Source organism: Eurosta solidaginis, chromosome 3, assembly GCF_040869045.1.
Source record: "Eurosta solidaginis isolate ZX-2024a chromosome 3, ASM4086904v1, whole genome shotgun sequence".
Taxonomy (NCBI): Eukaryota; Metazoa; Arthropoda; class Insecta; order Diptera; family Tephritidae; genus Eurosta; species Eurosta solidaginis.
Window position 1 is genome coordinate 38269047 of NC_090321.1, and position 19673 is coordinate 38288719.

Sequence of the window (19673 nt, forward strand, 5' to 3'; positions counted from 1 at the left end):
ACTCGAGCAGTTGCTGAAGCTTTAAGCAAACTCGTTCAAATATTGTATTTGGGTTGCCAGCAACATCAATTCAAAATCTCAAAAAATGCACGACTTAGTTTTTCACCACGATTACGAAGCTGTAAATCTGGTAATAGCTCACGTATCGTAAAAAAAATTGGTGAAGATGACCTGAATGCCGAATTAATGACAGAGTGAATTTGTTGTACTGGATTTTGACAATCAAGTTTAATTGCTCTTGAGTATTGTGATGATAAGGCGGTTTACGAAATGTTTTAAGCAATCAATATATTGCAACTTTTTTGCTTTTTGAAGATTTAAAAATGTAGTTTTTGTTTTTTAAATACACAAAATATTTCAGTGTAATACAATTTTGTACATTTATTGTGATTTGCACTCCAATATAAAAAAATTTTGAAGAGCACTGTACTTATTATCAGGGAATATCTGTTTTTGTTTTTTAAATTTAAAAGAGTTGGAAGTGAGAAATCCAATAAAATAAAATCCTACACGTTTTATACATTCATACCTAAAAATTGCTCACACATCATGGCTTACCATCTCCTCTAACATCATTGAAAGAAAAAACAGTCAATTAGGCGAGAAGTAAACTGTGCATTGCAGCGCATTTGAACAAACAAGTGTTTTGAGTGTCTTTCCTGTAGAAAGGCTGATGGCTTATATACCAACATAAATTTTTTCATTAATATGTATATACATATACATATATGTACGGAACATTTAACGGCATATATTCAATATAAAGGATACGAAACTTCCATCTTAACAAACGCAAATAAATATCTTCACTCACCGCAAAAAAACATAGAAAAAACTCCACTCAACTGTTGCCGCGCTGCCAGCAACAGGCTGTATGAGTTGAAAAAACATAAAAAAGGAGCAAAACGAACAGTAGCAAAAAGGCCTTCCCTTAGGCAGCGCTTTGATTCACTGTGTTAGCTTTCTGTTGTTGAGTCACTCAAAATAGCGCTTTGTTGCTATTGTTGCTTTTGCCGCTGCGGCATAACTACTTGTTGAAGTAAATAGCAGCAGGAGCAGCCACAGCATCCTGTCAGGATATTTGCGATTTATTCAGTCAGTGCGAGACGAGATCTCGTTGCTGATGGAAGTGTGTTTCCAGCTGCCAGCTGCCGTGTGCATTTACTGGCATAAAGTAATAAAAATAAATTTTATAATTTTGAAAAAAAAACAACACTTTTTTTTATTTGTTTTTGAACAATTTAATAAAAAACTAAAATTGAAAAATATAAAACTAAAAAGTATTAGTGTTCGATAAAAAAAAAACTAATAATAAATATAAGAAATACTTTGAATAGTACATGGAATTAAGTACTGTGCATACAAAAACAATTATCATAGTGAAAAATGAAATTAGCTAAAAAAAAAATGTGTGTGAAGCAGTAATAAAATCGTTATGAATGACGTGCAGCAGTTAAAAACAACAAAATATAATATGTTACAATAAATATGTAATTTTTTGCAATTTTCTTGTAAGTATTTTTTAATAAAAAAAGTCTGCATTAGTATTGCAAACACATACCTCTTTATAAATATATATACACATACATGTCTAGTTATTTCAGATAAAATTTCGTATTTTGGTTTGATCAAGAAAAATATTTTACAATTTTCGAAAAAGTAATTGAAGCGCATTTAACTCATTTTTCAAGGTTGAACATTTTAACTAACATTTTTTAAGCATTCATGGGCTCAAACATTTTTTTTTTTATTTTTACTAAATTAGAACCTCCCAATTCACCACTGCATTTAGTGTTTTATTATTTTAAATTTCAAACTAAACTAAAAAATAATTCTAAAATCTTCAAATTGGTAAAAAAAAAGCAAAAATGTATCGAAAAATAAAACGTAGAAGCTTGTAGATACTTGAGGTTTAAAAATAAAACCAAAAAGTTTAAACTTAAAGCCGAAAACTGAAAAATAAAAAAAAAACGTTAGTGAAAAATACTGCAAATCATATATTCCTTACTGCAGAATTTTTGATTTTTTTTTTTCACATACAAATTTAGACTTCACTGGTTTAAAACTGAAAACAAGTTATGCGCATTCATTTTCACAAAACTGCTATAATCAAAATTTGTAAGCAAATTTCCTTTGAACATGTACTTATTACGGCTGGGACTATCCGCATATTCGAATATCCGGATATCCATCCAGACGGCATGGATATCCGGTAAATATTCGTTTGTGAAAATATCCGGATATCCGGATTTATGAAGATCCGGTTAATAGCCGTATTTTTGGATATCCAGTGAAAGCAACAAATTGATGTACCATGAATGTATGTTTATTTAATATTAATAACAATAAAATCGTGGGGAATATAAATCAATTAACAGCGCTTTTTCACAACATAAACAAACGGCATTGTTCTTATATTCATTTCTTTGTAAAATTGTAGCTTTTTTAATTTTTGACGCCAATAATAATAATAATAATCTACAAAAATATTTTGTGAATAATTTTTCGATGTTTGCTTCGTTCAATTCTGATATGCAGATATTCAACTTTTATATTCCAGTATCCGGACATAGGGATATCCGGATTTTCCATTTACGTATCCGGATAGTCGAACAGCGGATATCCGGATTTCCCATTTGTGAATCCGGATAGCCGGATTTTTAGCTTAGCTATCCGGTTATTCGAATATCCGGTTTATCCGGATAGTTGAAAAATCCGAATGCAGTTCACAGCCCTAGTACTTATGTAGCACAAAAACATTTCAGATATAGGCTTTACGATTGCAGTTTTTCGAAATTGTTAAAAAAAAGAATTACTCTCTTTCTGAACTGTGAGTGTCTGACAAATTAAAGGTTTTATAAGACTTTTTTGTTTTTTTTTTCACACTCGAAAATTTAATGAGTTTGAGACCTATTCACCATAAATTCTCTTATTAAATTATGGTAATTTTATTACTATGGAAAAACTGAAAGCAACCAAGCAAGCTGGCTGATATTATAGCTATTTCGATCCTGCCAACGATCTCTTCAGATATCTTTGTGCTTTTAAATTAGAAATTATATTCCCCAAAGTGAGATTCGAATTTGTGTGGTCAAGTTTCTCACACCGCAGGCCTACCATTGACTATAACTGCGTCTGTTTGTATGTGGCTTCACTTCAGTTTTCCCGCTTGTTGTTTTAGTTATTTTTATACTCAACTAGAAGACCCGGCAGACGTTGTCCTGCCCTAAATTTGGCCTATCTGCATACATTTTAATAAGCTTTTTCCGTCTGACTCTGCCCTCCCCCCTTTTCACTTTTCCTAATCTTTTATTCACTGCTCCCTCCGTCTTTTTCGCTTCATCTATCTCCATATTCGTCTCATTCTATCTCTTTCTCAATCTCCTTCTCTCTTTTCTCTTCTCTCAATTCCTTCTCATTCTTCTGCATCCCTTATTGCCTGTCGCAGAGGGTGGTATGTATTTTATTCCAGTCCCAGTCCCTGTGCCTCTCCGAGTCTCAGTCCCAGTCCTAGGCCTAATCCTAGTCCCAGTCCGTCTCTGGATAATATATTACTCTGTACTAAAGCACTCATCAACAGCTTTCATTTGATATCCATATTGTATAAACACTGTCTAGGCATTCACTGGCCCACGTTTTGGCCTATATCTCGAGACCCTGTACGTCGATCGCAACCAAACCTATGCAGTAACCACCGCGTGAGGTTTACGCAACTTGTGTGAAAGTTTGAACAAAATCGACCGACGCATCTCTTCAAACACCGGCGACCAACTAACACACATTTTAGCCTTTCTTTTTATATATATAGATTTTTATTTTTCACACTTCACTATAATATTAAAACGAAATGCAGATTTTCGTTACTTTTGAAATTCGGCTTAATAATTGCACATGGAACAACTAAAGACTGCTGAATTAAAAAAATTGTCTTAGTACCTCAAATCGCAGGCCCCCTCAGAAACCTCGGGCCCCCTCTCGCCAGCCCTGGTGATGTGCTATACTTGATATCATTCGATATAATATTTTTTATTGATAAGCGCGTTGTTTAATTAAAAACCAACCAATTACACGGAAGTATATCCGCACCACCGGAAAATGTGAGTGCCGTTGCGTATACGTAACATTTTATTATTACGTATAAACTAATAAAAAAATTTGCAATAAAATAATATTGCAAATATAAACTGAGATATAGCCTATCCTATATTTCAAGTTAGATCAAACTACACACGGGGTGCAAAACAAATTCAAAATCGGTTCCGCAGTTTAGGAGTCCATTGGCCTCAAACATAGTGACACGTGTTTTTTATATATTAAGATTTATCGTGTTTACGGACAGACGGACATAGCTAAATGAATTTCTTTTTTCGCCCAGATCATTTTGGTATATAGAATTCTATATCTACCTCGATTAGTTTATGCCGTTACGGGGTACCGTTATGCGAACAAAATTAATATACTCTGTGAGCTCTGAAGCAAATTTCGAAGTTTCAAAACTGCTTCATAAATACGTGATTTCATTTAACAATTAAAAAAAAATGTTTTTTTGAAAACAAATTTTTTATAGAAAAAAAAAAAAAAAATAGAAAACTGGGGATAAGGTCCTTAATTGGACTAAGCCTAATCTTTGAGGGGTAACCCTAAAAGAAAAAAATAGGACAAAGTATTTAGATAGTAAGTTGCCCATACTTTACTATGAGGTCCTTATTTGGTGGACAGCCACCAAAAAAGTACGTATACCAAAAACATAGAGCGGGCATGCAGAGTATCAATGATTATCGTAACGGGAGCCCTAAAAACACCGCCACTGTACACATTCCGTCTGCAGATCTAATGGCCAAAAATATCGCGTTAGCAAATGCAACATGGCTTAAGGCCTCGGGGCAGCGTGAATGTAGGCCTTATTGCCACAGTAGTATAGCGCCATTTAACATTGGAAAAACGGAATATAACGTACCGTGCCTGAGCTTCGGAAGAGATTTTTTGAGCCGGAGGGTTGGTACCCGGAATGCAGGAATTGCAGAACATACTATACACGTGTATACGGACTGTTCCAAATTAATGGAAGAGGTCGGGTCTGCTATTTACTCCCGAAATGAGTAGATCCTACAGGCTGCCAAATTTCTGCGTCTTTCAGGCGGAAGTTGTAAAATAAATACAACTGCTGTTTACTCCCGAAATGAGTAGATCCTACAGGCTGCCAAATTACTGCGTCTTTCAGGCGGAAGTTTTAAAATAAATAAATGTAAGGCGCGATAATCCCCGAAGAGATTTTAGGCCGAGCCTCTCTTCTCTTCCAATTTGCGTCATGCTCCTTTTAATTTTTCCTACAAATTGGAGGAACGGGCCTACTTGTTTTTATTAAATTTCTAATATCATAAGCACAGCCTACGATATTAGACTCACAAATTGGCTCATATCTATGGCGAGAGAAGACTTAAGGCTTGCGATGGGCATACACTGCCTTCTTGCGGCACCTGCCTTTAAGTTAGGCCTAGTCAGTAACAGGAGATGTAGGAAGTACCAGCAGCAGGAAGAAACGGTTGAGCATGTTCTGTGTTCGTTCTGCACTCCCAAGGTCAAGGCTCCAGTTATTAGAGGCAGCAAGGTTGCCAGATCTCGAGGCAGCAATTAAGCTAAGTCCGAGAAAACTTCTTATATTTGGCAAGAGGATGGAGTTTTTCATCCGTTTTGTCGTCAAACAAATTCTGGTAACACTATGCACTCATTCAGTCTATGTGAGTTCTTTATTGAGATCTTTATCAACGTACCCTAACCTGAAGCAAACGCGTGTTAATACAACAAAGCACAATAATTTGATAAAATAGCTGTCAGTGTCTGACAAATCAAAAATTTCAATGTTTTCTTTAAAAAAAATTTTTGCATACTCTTGAGAATGAAATAAAAATAAATTTTTCGGTACCTGAACCATAACCCATTGAACATTGAGTCAAAAAATCTGGAAGGTTCGAAAACATGTGTATTCGACTAGCTAGCTCATTATTTATAAATTTTTTTCTTTTTGTAATTGGTATAGAGAAATATTCAAAAATTATACACCACGATGGGTACTAGATCATGTTTCTGGATTTGCATTCTTCATCAGCTAGCTCTGTCGGTTGCCGAGCTATGAACTCGAGTACACCTGGTACTGGTGTTAAGGTCAATAGATGTCCCTTGTCCATTTGAATATTCTGCTGCCCGCTTTTTATAGTGTGTCTTATTTAAATTTTAGACTAACTCTGTTTCTTAAAAAAAAAAGGTTTGAATCAGTACGGGATTAGTTCTTTAAAATGTCTTCTGTAGAAAAATAATGGGTTTATTATACTCAGCTGAGCAGAGCTCACAGAGGATATTAACTTTGTTCGCATAACAGCAGTCCATATAAGTTTAAGCGTAATGTTGTGTTTTGATTTCTACTGTGCCTTATTTTGTCTTAAATCAATAAATTTGTTTGTTTAAATAATTATTGTGCTAAAAATAAGTGTAAACACGTTGTGTACTGCATTCAGCAATTTAAAATTCTGCTTTTCTTTACTAAAATAAATTGTATCTTAAAAACAAGTAAGGAAGGTTAAGTTCGGGTGTAACCGAACATTACATATTCAGTTGAGAGCTATGGTGACAACATAAGGGAAAATAACCATGTAGGAAAACGAACCGAGGGAAACCCTGGAATGTGTTTGTATGACATGTGTATCAAATGAAAGGCATTAAAGAGTATTTTATGAGGGAGTGGGCCATAGTTCTATAGGTGGACGCCATTTAGAGATATAGCCATAAAGGTGGATCAGGGTTGACTCTAGAATGCGTTTGTACGATATGGGTATCAAATGAAAGTGTTAATGAGCATTTTAAAAGGGAGTGGGCCTTCGTTTTATAGGTGTTCGCCTTTTCGAGATATCGCCATAAAGGTGGACCAGGGGTGACTTTAGAATTTGTTTGTATGATATGGGTATCAAATGAAAGGTATTAATGAGTATTTTAAAAGGGCGTGGACCTAAGTTCTATAGATGGACGCCTTTTCGAGATATCGCCTAAAGATGGACCAGGGGTGACTCTAGAATGCGTTTGTACGATATGGGTATCAAATGAAAGTGTTAATGAGCATTTTAAAAGGGAGTGGGCCTTCGTTTTATAGGTGTTTGCCTTTTCGAGATATAGCCATAAAGGTGGACCAGGGGTGACTTTAGAATTTGTTTGTATGATATGGGTATCAAATGAAAGGTATTAATGAGTATTTTAAAAGGGCGTGGACCTAAGTTCTATAGATGGACGCCTTTTCGAGATATCGCCTAAAGATGGACCAGGGGTGACTCTAGAATGCGTTTGTACGATATGGGTATCAAATGAAAGTGTTAATGAGCATTTTAAAAGGGAGTGGGCCTTCGTTTTATAGGTGTTCGCCTTTTCGAGATATAGCCATAAAGGTGGACCAGGGGTGACTTTAGAATTTGTTTGTATGATATGGGTATCAAATGAAAGGTGTTAATGATTATTTTAAAAGGGCGTGGGGCTTAGTTCTATAGGTGGACCCCTTTTCGAGATATCGCAATAAAGGTGGACCAGGGGTGACTCTAGAATTCGTTTGTGCAATATGGGTATCAAACGAAAGGAGCTAATGAGTATTTTAAGAGGGAGTGGGCCTTAGTTCTATAGGTGGACGCCTTTTCGAGATATCGCCATAAAGATGGACCAGGTGTGACTCTAGAATGCGTTTGTACGATATGGGTATCAAATGAAAGGTGTTAATGAGTATTTTAAAAGCGAGTAATCCTTAGTTCCATAGGTGGACGCCGTTTCGAGATATCGCCATAAAGGTGGGCCAGGGGTGACTTTAGAATTCGTTTGTGCAATATGGGTATCAAACGAAAGGAGTTAATGAGTATTTTAAGAGGGAGTGGGCCTTTCTGGACCGGGGGTGACTCTAGACTTTGTTTGTACGATATGGGTATCAAATGAAAGGTGTTAATGAGTATTTTTAAAAGGGAGTGGGCCTTCGTTCTATAGGTGTTCGCCTTTTCGAAATATCGCCATAAAGGTGGACCAGGGGTGACTCTAGAATGAGTTTGTACGATATGGGTATCAAATTAAAGGTATTAACGAGAGTTTTAAAAGGGAGTGGTGGTAGCTGTATATGTGAAGGCGTTTTCCAGATATCGACCAAAATGTGGACCAGGGTGACCCAGAACATCATCTGTTGGATACCGCTAATTTATTTATATATGTAATACCTGCCAAGATTTTAAGGGTTTTTTATTTCGCCCTGCAGAACTTTTTCATTTTCTTCTACTTAATATGGTAGGTGTCACAACCATTTTATAAAGTTTTTTCTAAAGTTATATTTCGCGTCAATAAAGCAATCCAATTACCTTACCATATTTCATCCCTTTTTTCGTATTTGGTATAGAATTATGGCATTTTTTTCAATTTTCGTAATTTTCGATATCGAAAAAGTGGGCGTGGTCATAGTCGGATTTCGTTCATTTTTCATGCCAAGATAAAGTGAGTTCAGATTAGTACGTGAACTGAGTTTAGTAAAGATATATCGATTTTTGCTCAAGTTATCGTGTTAACGGCCATGCGGAAGGACAGACGGACGACTGTGTATAAAAACTGGGCGTGACATCAACCGATTTCGCCCATTTTCACAGAAAACAGTTAACGCCATAAAATTTATGCCCCTACCAAATTTCAAAAGGATTGGTAAATTTTTGTTCGACTTATGGCGTTAAAAGTATCCTAGACAAATTAAATGAAAAAGGGCGGAGCCACGCCCATTTTAAAATTTTCTTTTATTTTTGTATTTTGTTGCACCATATAATTACTGGAGTTGAATCTTGACATAATTTACTTATATACTGTAAAGATATTAAATTTTTTGTTAAAATATTACTTTAAAAAAATTTTTTTTTTAAAGTGGGCGTGGTCCTTCTCCGATTTTGCTAATTTTTATTAGGCGTACATATAGTAATAAGAGTAACGTTCCTGCCAAATTTCATCATGATATCTTCAACGACTGCCAAATTACAGCTTGCAAAAGTTTTAAATTACCTTCTTTTAAAAGTGGGCGGTGCCACGCCCATTGTCCAAGATTTTACTAATTTTCTATTTTGCGTCATAAGTTCAACTCATCTACCAAGTTTCGTCGCTTTATCGGTCTTTTGTAATAAATTATCGCACTTTTTCGGTTTTTCGAAATTTTCGATATCGAAAAAGTGGGCGTGGTTATAGTCCGATATCGTTCATTTTAAATAGCGATCTGAGATGAGTGCTCAGGAACCTACATACCAAATTTCATCAAGATACCTCAAAATTTACTCAAGTTATCGTGTTAACGGACGGACGGATGGACGGACGGACATGGCTCAATCAAATTTTTTTCGATCCTGAGTATTTTGATATATGGAAGTCTATATCTATCTCGATTCCTTTATATATGTACAACCAACCGTTATCCAATCAAACTTAATATACTCTGTGAGCTCTGCTCAACTGAGTATAATAATTGATAAAGTGTGTATATCCATCCATACATACATATTTGCCGAGTCACTTTGCATATTTGTTGTTGCATTTGATTAGCATTTATTTATTTTCAGTTTTCAATTGTTATTTGCTCGTGCACATTTACTTCATTTTCTTTTCACTGCCACAGCTGTTTGCATTGTGTGTTGTTAAGCGTCAGTTAATAGCGATCTTAAACTGCTCAAACAGTGATTTTCTTACTGTAATCTCCAAACTATTTTCACTGCCTCCGTCTGTTTAATCAATTTTACTTTAACTTATAATGTCTTGCAATTTTGTTAACTGCCAATTGAAAGGTGATACCGAGCGTTTCGTGTCGTGCTGGCTTTGTGATGAGCTTGCTCATATGAAATGCGCTAGTTTGACAGCAAGGGTGCGTGATGCGATCAACGATAACAAGGGTGTGCGTTGGTCGTGCTTGAAATGCAGATCCACGGAAGTGGATCTTTTTAAGCTTTTCAAACATACCGGAAACGCATTCTCCGAAATCGGTAAGGAACTTTCTACATTAGGGGATAAATTCAAGTATTATGAAAACTTGTTTAAAACTTTCAAATGTATTACCGATTCATCTGCTAATGCTAACAGCGACAGTCGTGACAGCAAGCAAAAACGAACTGATGTCTCGGCTGGCGTACTGAACCTAGACCCCGTTCAAAACATCCAGAACCAATCGTTCCTACACCCAGCACGATAGAATTAATAAACTTAGCATCTCCAAGTCCTCTTACAGTAGAGCCTTCAACATCAAAGGCACCTCCAACAAAACTAGCAGCTAGAAAAAATATTGAACCTGCAAACCGTTCTCAGGCGACTGAGCCTGGAACTAGGAAGTTGGTTGTAGTCCCTCCTAAAAAATCGATATTCGTGTCAAGATTCGAGAGGGATACTACTGAGGAGGATCTGAAATCGTATATCTTCTCAAAAAGGAAAACCCATGACGTAACAATTCGGAAATTTAATTTTAGTTATGAAAGAATCATATCTTCCTTTAGATTAGATGTACCTATTGACCATTTTGACACTATCTTGAGTAACGATTTTTGGCCCTATGGGGCACTTGCGCGGGAATTCGAATATAGACGGAATAAGAGTGTTCCAAACTTAGCAAAGATCCCTGTTAATAACACTGAGTCAAAAAACTGAACGAAAAATCTGCTTTAGATATACTTTACCAAAATGTTAGAGGCTTAAACACCAAGTTAACAGAACTGTTTTTAAAATCATTTAACTCAGGCTACGATATAATTGCTTTAACCGAAAACTGGCTGAAACCTCATGTTTTTAACTCAGATATCCTCTGTAATGATTACCAAATATATCGAAATGACTAGCCTAAGCGATTTTGGCCGTTTCGTAACAGGTCACGCCAGCTATGCCTGTTTCGCGATAACTGAAGCCAATTGGGAGCACCAGGACAGGTCAAGTCATCCTACACCTGCCTCTCCCAACTCAGTGAAGGTCTCTCCCTTCCTCTGGTTCCAAACATCGGTGTCGATAGAAATACTCGCTGCGCCGGAGCGTCTTCATATATTCGCATCACATAACCTAGCCAGCGAAGCTTTTGGATATTTCTTCGCTGCACTATCGTCATACCTCCTCAAAGCTCATACAGCTCATAATTATACCTTCTTCGATACTTGCCGACGGCATCAATAAATCTTCCGTCCATGCTGGCGAGCTATACAAGGAAAGGTATGATGAACGATTTGTAGAACGTGATTTTTGTTCGTAGAGAGAGAACTTTACTTTTCAATTGCCTTTTATAAAAGCTGACACTTCTATTTTCGTGTAAGCTACTGTACATACGAATTTTATTTTTTTGCAAGTCTTTTAATTATATTCAACAACTTTTACTACATCATTTATTCTGCATACGGATAAAATTGCAAAAGTCTACTATACATTTTTTTTAACAAATAAAATTAACACTTCGACTTTTATATTGACAGCAAAGCAGCAATTAAGGCAATAATTTCGCATAGCACAGGAACGAGTCGGAAAAGGGAGAAGCATACATCCATATTGGGTCCCAGGGTATATGGGAATATATGGGAATGAAAAAGCGGATGAACTAGCTAAAAAAGGCGCATCCCTTAAACTCGTTCCATAAACTTCGCAATTAGATTGGGCGAGATCAACAGAATGCGAGAGGGGCACATGATCGACCAAGCGGGAAAGGCGTGAACCCAGGAGCGGGGCTGCAAAGTGTCAAAAATCATGTGTAGGTCTTACAACCTTGGACTAACAAAGTTACTTCTATCATTAAAGAGAGAGGACTGTAAACTCATGACGGATATGCTGACTGGACACTGTGTTCTGGCGTCACATGCCTTTAAACTAAGCTTGGTCAGTGAAAGCAGTTGCAGGAAGTGCGGGTTGTAGGAGCAAAAATCAAGCACGTTTGGTGCTCGTGCCCTGCGCTTGCGACAGGCTAAGACTCCAGCTATTAGGAGTGATACAGCTGTCAGATCTAAATGCAGCAAATGGCATGGGCCGTAAAAAGCTTCTAATATTTGCCAAGAGGGCGGAGGTGTTTTATAACACTGGTCCTAGTTTTTAATAGGGTTTTTTAGTTTTGTCATTAGACAAACTTGTGGTAACACTACGGACTTATCCTGTGTATGTGAGGTCCCCATGGACCGGCCAGTTCAACCAAATCTTATACTTCGACTTTTTTCATAACCCAATTTCCATACTGCACATAAATGTAAGTTTGTAGTGCAATTTTGTGTTTGTATTAGCTAAGGATAACGAAAAACCGATCCCATTGCAGCCATGTCTGTATGCTAACTGCCAAATTAATTTGAGTTTCCAAAATATAGTTTAAAATTGTTTAACATAACAAAGTAAATCTAGATAATCAATGCTTTATATAATAAAATAAAACCCTTCCTTAAGCTTTTTCTATTGATAAAAAAGGATAACAGAAATTTATACGAGCTGCCAAAAACAATCATCCTCAATTGGAACTTTGATGCCGCCAAATGCAGTGCCCACAGTTTAACACCACATAAAAATGTTTCCTCTGTGGTAATGAAAATTTATTAGCTGCCAGTGTACGTTTGTCTGTAAATTTGGCTTAAATATGCTATAACGCGGGCCCAAATATTTAATATAGGATGTAATTTAAGCAAAGGAATGGAGTTCAAAAGCTCAACCAGCTTATAATATATTGTTTTGTTTTTATTTGTGCGTGTTTTAAGAGAAATCGTTTTAGAGAGCTAAGCTAGGATAGATAGATAGATAATTTAATTGGGGATTGCACTGCGACCATTGTGCCCTCATGTCTCTCACAGCACCTCATCCAAGCCGACTTCCTTGATAAACCCTGGCAGTTCACTTAGCTTGAGGGATTTAACGTGGCAATACCCTTGCAATGGTGAGCCCATAAACTTAGCTCTGTGTCTTGAGATTGCGTCACATTCCAGAATGATATGGTCCGTCGTCTCCGCTGATCGACCACAAAATCACCATGTGTTATTCGATAGTATGCCCAGTTTCTGCATGTGGCTGTTCAGTCTATAATGTCCTATAAGAACAGCTGTTAGGATTCTTAGGTCATCTTTCGGGAGGCCTAGTATTTCCCTATAGCGAGTAACTTAGATTGTCTGAAGCCTGGCATATTGCGCCAGTGTTCTTCTCTTCTGCCCCCTATTTTCTTGTGGGCCTACTCGAAGGAACGGCTCGGGACCTATGGGTCGTGTCGTTGCTGCCTCCCTGGGCAGGCTGTTCGCCTGCCCATAACCATCAACTCCCCCGTGGCTTGGGACCCAGGCCAAAAGTACTACGTGCTCCTAGTTGGTTCAGCTTTTCTACGCACTCAAGGACCCGTGTTGACTTTATTTCGAACACCGAGATAGCTTGATTGCAGCCTGACTGTCACTGAGTATGGCGATTGTTTCATTGGAGTATCCGCGGTGGAGGTTCAGGTTAGAGCACTGGCTTATGGCGAATATTTCCGCTTGAAAAATGCTCGGGTATGCTCCCAGAGGTACTGATATCTTGGCTGTGGGTCCAAAGATTCCTGCTCCAGTCCCCTTTGGAATCATCGTTCCATCAATGTACCATACAATTTGCCTAATGTCCGATGTAGCTTGTCCTGGCAAGAGTAGGGCACAAACACAAAACAAATAGGGACCGATCTATTCAAACAAATTCTATTAATCGTTTTATTCGCCTAAAATTTGTTATATTGGTAGACCTTTGCCTAGATTAGTATTTACGAAACTTGTTATTTTTTTCTTCAGGAAATGGACCAGGGACCAGGGCTTCTCAAAAATATGCAGATAGAACAAGGTTAGGGAAGATCAACGTCTGCGGGGTCTGCTAGTATGTCATATAAATCCGATCTCTTGATCCTCTCTGCTATTCTTGGGATATAGGTTATCGCTTTGTATATTTTTTTATTTGCTTCTTTGTTTTCTAGTTCATTACGTGCTCTGGTATAGAAATTTTGGCCAAGTTTCCTGACCAATCTACTTGGAAACTCATTTTCTCTAAAGTTTTTTTGATGACAGTAATATTCTTCTTGTGATACATTCTGTCGCTTATTGTAAGTACCCGTCTTATGAACCATTTGGCGGTACTCATGTTTTGAATAAAAGTTAATTAGTCTTCCCGAAGCTGTGGATGTTCTGTACCAGTCAATATATAATTTATTGTTTTGGGTAAAAATACGGTCATGTTGTACACGTGTCACTTAACCTATGTGAGCTTAATACCACAATTCAACTGTACAAATATAGAAACGAGCAATTTGGTTAGGTTGAACTGGCCGGTACAGAAGGACCTGACATAGACTGATTGAGTCCGTAGTGTTACCAGAAATTGAAGAAGAACGTGCTCGATTGTTTCCTCCTCCAAAACGCACTTCCTACATCTGCTATCACAGATCAAGCCTAATTTAAAGGCATATGACGCCAGAAGGCAGTGTCCAGTCAGAATACCCATCATGAGTCTACAGTCCTCTCTTTTTAATGATAGAAGCAACTTTGTTAGTCTAAGGTTGTAAGACCTACACATAATCTTCGACACTTTACATCCCCGCGGCTGAACCCGCGCCTTTCCCGCTTGGTCGATCATGTGCACCTCTCGCCTTCGCTTAATCTCGCTCAGTCTAATTGGGACGTTTACGGAGCAAGCTTCAAGAGATGCGCCCTTTTTAGCTAGTTCATCCGCTTTTTCATTCCTATCTATTCCCATTTGCCCTGGGACCCAATATAGATGTATGCTTTTCCCTGTCCCGATTCTCTCCAGAGACTGCTTACACTCTAACACGCATTTAGATGCTGTGCTGTGCGAGATTATTGCCTTAATTGCTGCTTGACTGTCAATATAAAAGTTAACACGGTTGCAACTTAAGCAATTCCCTTCCAGGGTTTCTACTGCTTTGGTTACGGCTAATATTTCCGCTTCGAAATCGCTACAGTAATCCGGCAGCCTGTAGGATCTGCTTATTTCCGAATCAGAACAGTATACCGCAGACCCTACTCCTTCCACTACTTTGGAACCATCTGTGTACACATGTATCGCCTCGTCCGCCATTTGCGCACCCTTGCGCCAGCAGTTCACCTCCATTGTGGCCTGAAGATCTCCCTCGAAGCACAGATAGGGAATCAGGTAGTCTGTTCGTCTTGTGATTGATGACGCTATACTACTATGGCCATATGGTCGGCGCTCAAGCTACCCCGAGGCACCGAGCCTGGTTGCGGTTGTTAATGCTATGTTCTTTTCTACCAGGTCTACAGGTGGAATGTGCAGCATGGCATACGGTCCAGCCGTCGGGGTTGTTTTCGGGGCTCCCGTAATGCTAAGCATGGATAATCGGCATACCCCCTCTAATTTTTTGAGGTATGTTGTTTTTTGTGTGGCTTTCCACCAAACAATAACTCTATAGTATAGAATAGGGCTTACAATCGCTGTAAAAACCCAATGAGAATAAAGTGCCGTTGAGGCCTTCTTCACCCTATCCTCCACGTTGAGCTTACATGACAGCTTACTGTCTAGGCTGATTCCTAAATATTTTTTGCAGGGTTTCTCCTGTAAGGTCACCCATCCTAACTTAGGCTAATTTGGTACCTTATACCTCTTTGTAAACAAGACCATATCCGTCTTTTCCGCATTGACTTTCAACCCGACATTAGAATATCCCGAAGCGCCCGATCCATCAAAGAACTAATCGTTGGAAGGCACTTTCCACTTATGACAATTGCAACGTCATCCGCGTAAGCCGTAAGTTTTATGGGTCCCTCATCGAATCGCCTGAGCAGTTGGTTGATGACCAGCGTCCACAGCAGAGGTGATAACACCTCTCCCGGCGACGTGCCTCTGTCCACTGATTTCGTGGCCTCGTACAATTCCCATTGTGATGTAATCTTCCTGCACTTTAACATGCAGCCGATCCATCTGGTTACGAGAGTTACCTACTTTAATGTAATTAAGACCATCAATGTCCAAGAAGACTCCTAGAGCATATTCCTTATATTCCAGGGATTTCTCTATGCTTATTACCACCCTATGCAATGCGGTGTCTACCGACTTGCCTTTGGTGTACGCATGCTGCGTTGTGGAGAGCAGCTTTTCATCCACGTTGGACTTTATGTACACATCTATCAGCCTCTCAAAGGTTTAGAGCAGAAATGATGTTAAGTTAATGGGTCTATAGTCTTTGGGATACACTGACCGATCTTCCCCGAATTTGGTAGGAAAGCTATACGAGCAGTTCTCCAAGAGTGCGATACATGATTAAGCCTTATGCAATTAACTAAAATTAAAATTTCCTTTGAAAAAGAATAACTAGAATATACGCGCTAACTTCATTTAGCTGGAATAAACATAACAAACTTGAGTTTGTTATTTTGGTAGATTAAAAGATATTTGTTTAACTGATTTAGAATTTGTATTACGCTTGACGCATGAGCCATAAAAAATTAAAAAGAAAAAATAATAATAATTAATGCTTGGCGCGATTTATCACCGAGCATATTTAGGCCGAACTTCTCTTCGAGTTTGCGTCTTGCTCCCTTTTGATTTTCCCTACAAATGGGCGAACGGGACTTAAATGTTTTATGCCGATTCGAAAAGGAAGTTAACGTAAGGAAGATGCATTTTCACTGGAAAGCTTTTCATAGTAGAAAAACGCTTGGAGTGTATGCCAAATCACGGCGGAAGGGCGGCCGTACCCGTCTTATGAAGCTTTTGGCTGTATTCATGTTTTGAATAAAACTTAATTAGTCTTCCCGAAGCTGTAGGTGTTCTGTACCAGTCAATATATAATTTTTTGTTTGGTTAAAAATACGGTAATATTGTACACGTATCACTTAACCTATGTCAACTTAATACCACTATCCAACTGTGCAAATATAGAAACGAGCAATTAAGTACGGTTAAATTTTTCTTCATCAAGCTTCAACACTGTATATAAAGAGCCACAAAACTTTTCTTGCTTTAGTTACTTCATATCTACTTAACGTGCAGCGGAAATCATCAGGAACTAAAATGAATTTAAATATTCATATCGCGATCGTGGTCGTCGTACTTAACGGTCTTTTGAAGCATATAAATTCGCAAACTGACGAATATATGGTACATTTATTTTATGACGGATCATATCATTGCGGTGGCTCATTAGTCACTATGCAAAAAGTGATCACAGCTGCGGCATGCCTGGTGGTCGATACAAATCTATTATTAATGAAAGTTGCACTTAGTCCATCAATTAGAAGCGAACCACGTCACGGAGTGACGGCTGTATCTTATCCAGATCATTATAGAAAAACCAGAAGAGACAGCAAGGAAATAGGTCTAATTGAACTGGATAAACCCTTTGACAATGATTGTGGAAAGAATCTAATATCCCTTTGCGAACGTGTACTTTCAGTGGGCGAAAAGATGACAATTATAGAAAAATATGAAACATATGAAGTAACTATAGTACAACCAAATAACTGTGAGGAGTATCACAATGGAAAAAATATGTATTGCGCAAAAGGTGACAAAAAATATTGGTATAGATATGCTGGAGCACCGGGCGTCGTAGATGGCCAACTTTGTGCGGTGGGAACATTTTCGGATGCTTCAGCAAATACCAAACTTTTTATAAATGTAGCTGACACACAAAATCTGAATTTCTTAAGGCTAAATATTTTTAAATAAAAATCTGGAAGGTGTTTTTTTATTAAATAAGTGCTGAGTGAATTATTACTCTATCTCGGCTGAACGCCCCATTTTAGATTTATTTCATAAACGTCTGAGCTCACATCAAAATATATTGAATTTAAACTGATATAGAGCGTGTTGGAATAAAATACTGAAGGGAGGTTCCATGAGAAAGAGAACTTTGGTGCGAGAAAAATGTATCTTATAAAACTGCGCATAGTTTGTATAAAAAAAAAATAAATTTAACCTTTAAACAGTTTTCAATTTCTTTTATTGTTTTTAAAATAAAACGTGGATTTAACTTTTTCAATAAGGCTGAAATGGTATGTTCTATCATACGAATTGTTGTGTTTTTTGCTGATACCGTTTGATGTACATGTTGGTCCGTGTATTATATTTGCTTTTGACGGTTTGGTACACCTTATAGGTGTTTCCGTTCTTTTGGCGTGCTCTCCGGTTGGAAATTTTTAGTAATTTCAGAAACAAATTTTTTCAGAAAACATTAGTCAGAAACCTTTTTTCAGAAAGCCAAAATTCAGAGGTCAAATTTCAGAAGTCAAAATTTAAAAAGTAATCAGATTGCAAAAAAACAGAAGTCAAAATTCAGAAAATAATCAGACGACAGTAAAAGCATTAAATTTTTCTCAAAATTCAGAGAAGTTTATTTATTTGGAAAGAGTTATGGATAAAGAAAAAGTAGACCAATATAAAATGTTTAATTATGCGCAATAGAAAGCATGTATTTAATAAATCTTTTCTCGTTTATCTTTTTCAAATAAAATTACAATATTAAAAAAACCAGGTCTTTATATTTTATTTTGCGTTTCCGATATGACTCGCCTCCAGTTGCTCAAAATTTTATGTTTTTTCCTGTCTGATTGCTTTCCGAATTCTGACTTCTGAATTTTTTTCAGCCTGGAACACAGCAACGTAGAAAGAAGGTGTTATATCCAATCGAATTATGGCATATGATACCGCCAACGTTTTTACAACAGTTTTTTGAAAAAAAAAAAAATATTTTTTGGGTTTTGGTCGGAAAATTTACCCTTTCGCCATTATTTTTTTCGCAGGCTCGAAAATTATTTTTTTGGGTATACGTAGTGGAACTTTTTTTTCTTAAGCCCAAATCTTATCGAAAAATCGATGGCGCAATATTGGTTAGCTTTCGTCCATACAAATCGGCCCAAGTTAATATACATACATATATCACTTTAAAATCTCAAGACACAGGGCTAAGTTTATGGGCTCACCATGGCCAGAACATTCCCACATTAAATCTCTCAAGCCAAGAGAACGGCTAGGGTTCATCAAGGAAGTCGGCTTGGATGATGTGCTTTGAAGGAGGTGAGGGTACAATAGACCAATGGTCGCAGTGCAATCTTCAATAAATTATCTACCTATCTAAAGGAGAAGGACAGTCCAGTCGTGGTTGACTACGTCAAAACAGGCCAAGCTGCACTAGCACCGTCCTATGATTAGTGTTAATGGAGTTCAGAACGGTGGTAGTGGTATGCACTTTACGGAAGTCATGCTGATGGCTGGATAACCGAAGAATTTCATTTAATTGAGGGAATCGTAACGGCTTCAAAAGTTTTCGTTACTGACCAAAGGCATAATATCGTTAGGTATTGGCTGGCTTTCCGGTCTTTGGTAGTGGTTTTATCCTTGCCAATCTCCGTTATTCTCGAATGGCAAAGGCTTTTAACGCCAAGTAGAAAAAATGTGCTAGGCTGCTGATGCCCTCATGGCCAATATGTTTTGGCATCGGCATAGGTTATCCGTCTCGGACTATTGATATGGAAGGCTTGGCATTTTCGATATCTTCTTTAACCTCTATTGAGGTAACTGTGTGGGTGAACTCGTCATGCTTGTGTTTATGTGCCCGTTGATTTGGACGAAATCTAGCATTGTCAATTGAAGTATGGATTGCAAACTGGCTACAGAAAGCACTCGCGCATTTCCTCGAGTCCGACAAACGAAATTAT

General features: G+C 37.6%; 1 protein-coding gene across 1 annotated transcript in view; it reads left to right on the plus strand.

Annotated features, from left to right (window-relative positions):
• Nucleotides 1-1205: 1205 nt before the first annotated feature.
• Nucleotides 1206-19673, plus strand: part of Vmat (Vesicular monoamine transporter) — a 283110-nt gene continuing 264642 nt past the window's right edge. Inside the window, exon 1 of the mRNA XM_067771420.1 lies at nt 1206-1511. The gene's annotated coding sequence lies outside the window, so the exon portion shown is untranslated. The remainder of the gene's footprint in view (nt 1512-19673) is intronic.